The sequence below is a fragment of the Hemitrygon akajei genome, unplaced genomic scaffold, assembly GCF_048418815.1.
Source record: "Hemitrygon akajei unplaced genomic scaffold, sHemAka1.3 Scf000137, whole genome shotgun sequence".
In the NCBI taxonomy this organism is placed as follows: Eukaryota; Metazoa; Chordata; class Chondrichthyes; order Myliobatiformes; family Dasyatidae; genus Hemitrygon; species Hemitrygon akajei.
In genome coordinates, this window is record NW_027332023.1 from 921644 (window position 1) to 929112 (window position 7469).

Consider the following 7469-nt stretch of genomic DNA (forward strand, 5'->3'; position numbering starts at 1 on the left):
ACCCCTCCATCACACCCCACTCACACTGGAACGTACCAACGCAGAACTCCACACAAATATACCCTGAACCTGTACCCCTCCATAACCTCCCTGTCTCACTGGAACGTACCAATGCAGAACTCCACACAAATATGCCTTGAACCTGTAAACGTCCATAACCTCCCTGTCTCACTGCAACGTCACACTGCAGAACTCCACACAAATATGCCATGAACCTGTATCCTCCATAACCTCCCAGTCATACTGGAACGTACCAACGCAGAACTCCACATAAATATACCCTGAACCTGTACCCCTCCATAACCTCCCTGTCTCACTGGAACGTACCAATGCAGAACTCCACACAAATATGCCCTGAACCTGTACCCTCCATAACCTCCCTGTCTCACTGGAACGTACCAATGCAGAATTCCACACAAATATGCCCTGAACCTGTACCCACCCAGAACCTCCTTGTCTCACTGGAATGTACCAATGCAGAACTCCACACAAATTTGCCCTGAACCTGTACCCCTCCATAACCTCCCTGTCTCACAGGAACGTACCAATGCAGAAATCCACACAAATATGCCCTGAACCTGTACTCCACCTTAACCTCCCTGTCTCACTGGAACGTACCACTGCAGAACTCCACACAAATATGCCCTGAACGTGTACCCTCCATAACCTCCCTGTCTCACTGGAACGTACCAATGCAGAACTCCAAACAAATATGCCCTGAAACTGTACCCCTCAATAACCTCCCATTCACACTGGAACGTACCAACGCAGAACTCCAAACAGATATACCCTCTACCTGTACCCCCCAAAACCTCCCTGTCTCACTGGAACGTACCAATGCAGAACTCCACACAAATATGCCCTGAACCTGTACCCATCCATAAACTCCCTGTCTCACTGGAACGTTCCAATGCAGAACTCCCTACAAATATGCCCTAAAATTGTACCCTCCATAACCTCCCTGTCTCACTGGAACGTACCAATGCAGAACTCCACACAAATTTGCCCTGAACCTGTACCCCTCCATAACCTCCCTGTCTCATTGGAACGTACCAATGCAGAAATCCACACAAATATGCCCTGAACCTGTACTCCATCTTAACCTCCCTGTCTCACTGGAACGTCCCAACGAAGAACTCCACACAAATAAACCCTGAACCTGTACCCCTCCATAACTTCCCTGTCACACTGTAACGTATCAATGCAGAACTCCACACAAATATGCCTTGAACCTGTACACGTCCATAACCTCCCTGTCTCACTGGAACGTCCCACTGCAGAACTCCACACAAATATGCCATGAACCTGTATCCTCCATAACCTCCCTGTCTCACTGGAAAGTACCAATGCAGAACTCCACACAAATATGCCCTGAACCTGTACCCATCCATAAAATCCCTGTCTCACTGGAAAGTTCCAATGCAGAACTCCCTACAAATATGCCCTAAAATTGTACCCTCCATAACCTCCCTGTCTCACTGGAACGTACCAATGCAGAACTCCACACAAACTTGCCCTGAACCTGTACCCCTCCATAACCTCCCTGTCTCATTGGAACGTACCAATGCAGAACTCCACACAAATATGCCCTGAACCTGTACCCCTCCATAACCTCCCTGTCTCACTGGAACGTACCAATGCAGAACTCCACACAAATGTGCCCTGAACCTGTACCCGTCCATAACCTCCCTGTCTCACTGGAACGTCCCACTGCAGAACTCCACACAAATATGCCCTGAACCTGTACCCCTCCAAAACCTCCCGGTCTCACTGGAACGTACCAATGCAGAAGTCCACACAAATGTGCCCTGAACCTGTACCCGTCCATAACCTCATGTCTCACTGGAACGTCCCACTGCAGAACGACACACATATTTGCCCTGAACCTGTACCCCTCCATAACCTCCCTGTCTCAGTGGAACGTACCAATGCAGAAATCCACACAAATATGCCCTGAACCTGTACTCCACCTTAACCTCCCTGTCTCACTGGAACTTACCACTGCAGAACTCCACACAAATATGCCCTGAACGTGTACCCTGAATAACCTCCCTGTCTCACTGGAACGTACCAATGCAGAACTCCAAACAATTATGCCCTGAACCTGTACCCCTCCATAACCTCCCATTCACACTGGAACGTACCAACGCAGAACTCCACACAAATATACCCTCTACCTGTACCCCTCCAAAACCTCCCTGTCTCACTGGAACGTACCAATGCAGAACTCCATACAAATATGCCCTAAAATTGTACCCTCCATAACCTCCCTGTCTCACTGGAACGTACGAATGCAGAACTCCACTCAAATTTGCCCTGAACCTGTACCCCTCCATAACCTCCCTGTCTCATTGGAACGTACCAATGCAGAAATCCACACAAATATGCCCTGAACCTGTACTCCATCTTAACCTCCCTGTCTCACTGGAACGTCCCAACGCAGAACTCCACACAAATATGCCCTGAACCTGTACCCTCCATAATCTCACTGTCTCACTGGAACGTACCAATGCAGAACTCCACACAAATATGCCCTGAACCTGTACCCCTCCATAACTTCCCTGTCTCACTGGAACGTACCAATGCAGAACTCCACACAAATATGCCTTGAACCTGTACACGTCCATAACCTCCCTGTCTCACTGGAACGTCCCACTGCAGAACTCCACACAAATATGCCATGAACCTGTATCCTCCATAAACTCCCTGTCTCACTGGAAAGTACCAATGCAGAACTCCACAAAAAATATGCCCAGAAATTGTACCCGTCCATAAACTCCCTGTCTCACTGGAACGTACCACTGCAGAACTCCACAGAAATAGACCCGGAACCTGTAACCTCCATAACCTCCCTGTATCACTGGAACGTACCAATGCAGAACTACACACAAATTTGCCCTGATCCGGTGCCCCTCCATAACCTCCCTGTCTCACTGGAAGTTACCAATGCAGAACTCCACACAAATATGCCCTGAACCTGTACCCCTCCATAACCTCCAGGTCTCACTGGAACGTACCAATGCAGAAGTCCACACAAATGTGCCCTGAACCTGTACTTGTCCATAACCTCATGTCTCACTGGAACGTCCCACTGCAGAACTGCACACAAATTTGCGCTGAACCTGTACCCCTCCAGAACCACCCTGTCTCACTGGAACGTACCAATGCAGAGCTCCACACAAATATGCCCTGAACCTGTACCCCTCCATAACCTCCCTGTCTCACTGGAACGTACCAATGCAGAACTACACACAAATTTGCCCTGAACCTGTACCCCTCCATAACCTCCCTGTCTCACTGGAACGTACCAATGCAGAACTCCACACAAATATGCCCTGAACCAGTACCCCTCCATAACCTCCCTGTCTCACTGGAACGTACCAATGCAGAAGTCCACACAAATGTGTCCTGAACCTGTAACCGTCCATAACCTCATGTCTCACTGGAACGTCCCACTGCAGAACGACACACAAATTTGCCCTGAACCTGTACCCCTCCATAACCTCCCTGTCTCAGTGGAACGTACCAATGCAGAGCTCCACACAAATATGCACTGAACCTGTACACCTCCATAACCTCCCAGTCATACTGGAACGTACCAACGCAGAACTCCACATAAATATACCCTGAACCTGTACCCCTCCATAACCTCCCTGTCTCACTGGAACGTACCAATGCAGAACTCCACACAAATATGCCGTGAACCTGTACCCTCCATAACCTCCCTGTCTCACTGGAACGTACCAATGCAGATTTCCACACAAATATGCCCTGAACCTGTACCCACCCAGAAACTCCTTGTCTCACAGGAATGTACCAATGCAGAACTCCACACAAATTTGCCCTGAACCTGTACCCTCCATAACCTCCCTGTCTCACTGGAATGTACCAATGCAGAACTCCACACAAATTTGGCCTGAGCCGGTACCCCTCCATAACCTCCCTGTCTCACTGGAAAGTGCCAATGCAGAACTACACTCAAATCTGCCCTGAACCCGTACCCTCCGTAACCTCCCTGTCTCACTGGAACGTACCAATGCAGAACTCCACACAAATATGCCCTGAACCTGTACCCCTCCATAACCTCCCTGTCTCACTGGAACGTACCAATGCAGAACTCCACACAAATGTGCCCTGAACCTGTACCCGTCCATAACCTCCCTGTCTCACTGGAACGTCCCACTGCAGAACTCCACACAAATATGCCCTGAACCTGTACCCCTCCAAATCCTCCCGGTCTCACTGGAACGTAACAATGCAGAAGTCCACACAAATGTGCCCTTAACCTGTACCCGTCCATAACCTCATGTCTCACTGGAACGTCCCACTGCAGAACACCAAACAAATATGCCCTGAACCTGTACCCCTCCATCACACCCCAGTCACACTGGAACGTACCAACGCAGAACTCCACACAAATATACCCTGAACCTGTACCCCTCCATAACCTCCCTGTCTCACTGGAACGTACCAATGAGGATCTCCGATCAAATATGCCCTGAACCTGTACCCTCCATAACCTCCCTGTCTCACTGGAACGTACCAATGCAGAACTACACACAAATTTGCCCTGAACCTGTACCCCTCCATAACCTCCCTGTCTCACTGGAACGTACCAATGCAGAACTCCACACAAATATACCCTGAACCTGTACCCCTCCATAACCTCCCTGTCTCACTGGAACGTACCAATGCAGAACTACACACAAATTTGCCCTGAACCTGCACCCCTCCATAACCTCCCTGTCTCACTGGAACGTACCAATGCAGAACTCCACACAAATATGCCCTGAACCAGTACCCCTCCATAACCTCCCGTCTCACTGGAACGTACCAATGCAGAAGTCCACACAAATGTGCCCTGAACCTGAAACTGTCCATAACCTCATGTCTCACTGCAACGTCCCACTGCAGAACGACACACAAATTTGCCCTGAACCTGTACCCCTCCATAACCTCCCTGTCTCAGTGGAACGTACCAATGCAGAAATCCACACAAATATGCCCTGAGCCTTTACTCCACCTTAACCTCCCTGTCTCACTGGAACTTACCACTGCAGAACTCCACACAAATATGCCCTGAACGTGTACCCTCCATAACCTCCCTGTCTCACTGGAACGTACCAATGCAGAACTCCAAACAAATATGCCCTGAACCTGTACCCCTCCATAACCTCCCATTCACACTGGAACGTACCAACGCAGAACTCCAAACAAATATACCCTCTACCTGTCCCCTCCAAAACCTCGCTGTCTCACTGGAACGTACCAATGCAGAACTCCACATAAATATGCCCTGAACCTGTACCCATCCGTAACCTCCCTGTCTCACTGGAACGTACCAATGCAGAACTCCATACAAATATGCCCTAAAATTGTACCCTCCATAACCTCCCTGTCTCACTGGAACGTACCAAATCAGAACTCCACTCAAATTTGCCCTGAACCCGACCCCTCCATAACCTCCCTGTCTCATTGGAACGTACCAATGCAGAAATCCACACCAATATGCCCTGAACCTGTACTCCATCTTAACCTCCCTGTCTCACTGGAACGTCCCAACGCAGATCTCCACACAAATATGCCCTGAACCTGTACCCTCCATAACCTCACTGTCTCACTGGAACGTCCCAACGCAGAACTCCACACAAATATGCCCTGAACCTGTACCCTCCATAACCTCACTGTCTCACTGGAACGTACCAATGCAGAACTCCACACAAATTTGCCCTGAACCCGACCCACCCAGAACCTCCTTGTCTCACTGGAATGTACCAATGCAGAACTCCACACAAATTTGCCCTGATCCTGTACCCCTCCATAACCTCCCTGTCTCACAGGAACGTACCAATGCGGACATCCACACAAATATGCCCTGAATCTGTACTCCACCTTAACCTCCCTGTCTCACTGGAACGTACCACTGCAGAACTCCACACAAATATGCCCTGAACGTGTACCCTCCATAACCTCCCTGTCTCACTGGAACGTACCAATGCAGAACTCCAAACAAATATGCCCTGAACCTGTACCCCTCAATAACCTCCCATTCACACTGGAACGTACCAACGCAGAACTCCAAACAAATATACCCTCTACCTGTACCCCTCCAAAACCTCCCTGTCTCACTGGAACGTACCAATGCAGAACTCCACACAAATATGCCCTGAACCTGTACCCATCCATAAACTCCCTGTCTCACTGGAACGTTCCAATGCAGAACTCCCTACAAATATGCCCTAAAATTGTACCCTCCATAACCTCCCTGTCTCACTGGAACGTACCAATGCAGAACTCCACACAAATTTGCCCTGAACCTGTACCCCTCCATAACCTCCCTGTCTCATTGGAACGTACCAATGCAGAAATCCACACAAATATGCCCTGAACCTGTACTCCATCTTAACCTCCCTGTCTCACTGGAACGTCCCAACGAAGAACTCCACACAAATAAGCCCTGAACCTGTACCCCTCCATAACTTCCCTGTCACACTGGAACGTATCAATGCAGAACTCCACACAAATATGCCTTGAACCTGTACACGTCCATAACCTCCCTGTCTCACTGGAACGTCCCACTGCAGAACTCCACACAAATATGCCATGAACCTGTATCCTCCATAACCTCCCTGTCTCACTGGAAAGTACCAATGCAGAACTCCACACAAATATGCCCTGAACCTGTACCCATCCATAAAATCCCTGTCTCACTGGAACGTTCCAATGCAGAACTCCCTACAAATATGCCCTAAAATTGTACCCTCCATAACCTCCCTGTCTCACTGGAACGTACCAATGCAGAACTCCACACAAATTTGCCCTGAACCTGTACCCCTCCATAACCTCCCTGTCTCATTGGAACGTACCAATGCAGAAATCCACACAAATATGCCCTGAACCTGTACACGTCCATAAACTCCCTGTCTCACTGGAACGCCTCACTGCAGAATTCCACACAAATATGCCCTGAACCTGTAGCCCTCCAAAACGTCCACGTCTCACTGGTACGTACCAATGCAGAATTCCACACAAATATGCCCTTAACCCGTACACGTCCATAAACTCCCAGTCTCACTGGAACGTCCCACTGTAGAATTCCACACAAATATGCCATGTACCGGTACCCTCCATAACCTCCCAGTCCCACTGGAAAGTACCAATGCAGAACTCCACACAAATATGCCCTAAACCTGTACACATCCATAACCTCCCTGTCTCACTGGAACGTACCAATGCAGAACTCCACACAAATATGCCCTGAACCTGTACCCGTCCATAAACTCCCTGTCTCACTGGAACGTACCACTGCAGAACTCCACAGAAATAGACCCTGAACCTGTACCCTCCATAACCTCCCTGTCTCACTGGAACGTACCAATGCAGAACTACACACAAATTTGCCCTGATCCGGTACCCCTCCATAACCTCCCTGTCTCACTGGAACTTACCAATGCAGAACTCCACACAAA